This window comes from Lactuca saligna, chromosome 4 (genome assembly GCF_052625555.1).
Source record: "Lactuca saligna cultivar CGN05327 chromosome 4, ASM5262555v1, whole genome shotgun sequence".
Classification (NCBI taxonomy): Eukaryota; Viridiplantae; Streptophyta; class Magnoliopsida; order Asterales; family Asteraceae; genus Lactuca; species Lactuca saligna.
Genome location: NC_136420.1, coordinates 327,607,875 through 327,611,451, shown reverse-complemented (window position 1 = coordinate 327,611,451; position 3,577 = coordinate 327,607,875).

Genomic DNA, 3,577 nt, shown 5'->3' with positions numbered 1-3,577 from the left:
CTGTTCGACATCTTCACCAAAGCCCTTCCTGAAGCAAGTTTCAATAAAATCCTGCAAGGCTTAGGTATGATAGAATCGGAGTCAGTACCAAAAACACCTTCTCAAACCTAAAAGTTGAAAGCGAAATGAACCGAACGCATGGTCTATTTCGAGCGTGGTTCACACGGGAACCGAAATGAACCGAACGCTCGGTCTATTTCGGGTTCGGTCCCACTAAACTTGTTTTCGCTTATCTTCAAAAAAAAGGGTGATGTCTTTGATTGTATACTTTTGTTTTGCTCCTCTCTTTACTAACATATCAAAACTTCAAAAAAATATTTTTTTGTTTTTTTTTCTTTACTTCTATTCACGATTAGCGGTTTCTGGAATATTGATGGGGCAGGTATCATTCTCACACTTTTTACTAGCTAAGTGTCCCTAGAAGCATGCTGCTGCATGTTGTCCAAAGCCTCATTTGATTTTGAATAAATCCTTACTGACTGGGTATATACAAACCTTGTCTTCCCAATTAGGCTGTTAAATTTATTCTAATCATGAGCTACCTTACTCTTTTCTCATATGAGTTAAGAGTTTTCTGCTTGGTCACTCTTTTATAGTGGAGGTACTTTGGTTTCTTTACAACATCTCAAAATTTTTTCTCCATTTTATTTCGGTTCATTTATGTAACCCTTGAGACTCTCAGATATAACCACTGAGGTTTATGGTTACACAATCTCTGTGTTTATGATCTTAGCTTCGTGTCACTACGTGCTAAGTGAAACCCACAATTCAATACCCACAATGCATTGATGGTGAACAATTATAATTGCTCTAGCTTTCACCCATGAGTTAACAAATCCACCCAAGTGGTTGTACCATGAAATCTCAAATTTTCTTTTTGTGTGATTCTTATGAAATTGTTAGATACGATAACATTTATACCTTTAGAATCCAGTTTTTTTTTTTTTTTTTTTTTGGGATTTCATACCAAACATTTCCAACAAGTCACTAAATATAATCCAAACCTACTTGTTCAACAGATCACATCAGTCTCACAAGTACTTCATTCGGTTTCGGTCTTATGTCAAGATCCGGAATTCTGAACTGAAGCGAAAGCCACCCTTCTAAGCCTCATCAAAAGATGCCTTTCAACACTTCTTAACAAGTGCTTGATCGTAATTCAATGGGAAACCACACAGACACTTTAAAGTCTCTCTTGACTTTGAAGGAAGAGATTTGTGCCTGGGATCCATTGTTTTGTGTCTATATTGACATCACAAATTCCCACGTAGATATAGCTTTATTTCTTTATCTTTGACACTCTATGCACGGAAATCTTTAATTTTCCAAATGTCCGGTTCGGTTCTCTACCAACTACTTTCCCTTATGAACCTTCGGTTATTAATAATGTACTCAACAAGGAAACGCTGTGGTTTTATAAGTACTTGCTTCTCTTTACTGATGACAACTCATTTAAAAGATAAGATGCTGACTCAACCGGAAGATTAACGGTTTCAACAGTGATTTGACGGGAACGCGTGCTAAAAGGCAACAATATTCTCTCTCATGCGTAAGCATCGGGGATGCTAACTGTTAATTTTCAATCACATCAAGTGCCGTTCCAAGTTCCGAGAAGATTTGGGGGTGAATTTTTCTCTCTCCTCCATAACCGATATAAAGGGTTCAACCCCGAATGTTTTCCCTCTTCATCGCAACCCAAAAAGCAAACAAAGGTTTTTCTCCTACTGTTTATCTTTTTCTTTGAAGCATTCAACAATGGCGAATTCCTCCTCAGTCCATGAAACCTCTTCTCGATCAACCATTCTTCCAATCAGACCTCAGCAAAGCTTGGTCATCGATCTCAACCCAATCTCCTATGATGCATTTATGTATCCCATAGTGGAGTGTCTCAAATACTCTACACTAATTCTCACACTCTCCAAGGTTGAAATCGTGCCAATGGAATGTCTCTCGTAGGTTTTCTCCACCGCTCACTACGACAAATCTGTTGATCGTATGTACTTCGACATTCTTGACAACAAATCCTCCATCTCCAAGCAGCGATTTTGCTGGCTTCTAGGGTTTGAACCTGACGAATCGAGGGTTAACCCTGATTTAATCTCTGTGGGTCAACTTTTCTCCATGTTTTACAACATGGGTTACACAGAAATCCTTACGACCGTGATGAAATTCAAGAAGTCATGCCTTCCTCCTCAATAGAATGGCTTTTTTCACGATCTTATTCAAGGGTTTATTTGAGTGGAGTGTAGGTTCGGATGGGGCCAGCCGATTATTCATGACCATTCTTTATGGTCTGTACAATGGGATCAACCTCGATTACGGCTCAGTCCTTTGGCAACAGTTGATTCAAAGCCTCAGCTCTACCTCTCGGCACACTGAAATCTCTTATGCCAGGTTTTGGACGATCATCACAAAATGGACTATGGATAAATATCATGTCCCCACTGTGGCCAATTCTCCTCTTTCCTCGATTGGTGTGTTTCATACCACCAAGATTATTGTAACTGATCCATCCAAATTCATTTTTGTTGGCTCAATTCTAGAGTCCATGTATGCTGGTGTATCCAAGGAGAGCCGAATCTTCAAAACCTACAAGGAGTTTCCTCCTTCGGGTCCGAGAGAGTTGACACCCGAGATGATTCAGTCTATTAATGAAGCAGACAAACCTGCTATCAAGGGCAAGAAACCAGAGAAGGGGAAAATCAAGAAAGCAGCAAAAGGAGCAAATGGCCCTACTCCTAAGAAGAGAAAGTTAACAAAAGCAGCCTAATCACCTCCACCAAAGAAGAAGAAAACACAACCTAAGCGTAAACTTGTTCTTGCTTCTTCCTCGAGCAATTCAGACGATGAAGGTTCACAATCTGAAGAGTCGATTCGAGGAAACTCTCCTCCCCGTTCTCCTATACATGAGGTACCTGTTACAACCGAACCTATCTCTTCTCCACCTCTCACTATATCTGTTTCCATTCCCATCATAACCTCATCTATTTCTATTCCCCCATAACTACCTCTACTCACATTCCACCCTTTTCTATTCCTATACCACCACCCATTTTCTATGAAGCCTCCGAAACAACAACTACTGGAGTTCGAACCAACGTATTTGATATGGGAGATCATACTTCAGAACCCGAACATACACCTACACCCGAACCAACTTCAGCACCCGAACCTACTCCCACAACTGGACCATCCACATCACCTTTATCTCCCACTCACTCAGCTGAAACTGAGACATTTCTAGGAGGGGAAGATATGACCTTCGATTCCATTTACTACAGCCCCTACCAGGTTCAAAGTCATGATGATGATGATGATGCTCCTGTCACCAAAAATCACATCAAGGAACTCCATGAGAAGATTGATAATCTCGTCGCTTCTTCCTCTTCCTCAAAGTCCCATATCTCGGAAGCTGCCATTAAGGGGATGGTGGATACTTTCACCAAGGCACACGAAGCCTCAATCAACTCCACTACTGCTGCTATTGACAAATCAACAAAGGCCTGTGCTGCGCCGATCGAAAAAATCGAAAAACTATTTCAAGATGCTAACTTCTTTCTGGAGTCTTTGCGGGGGG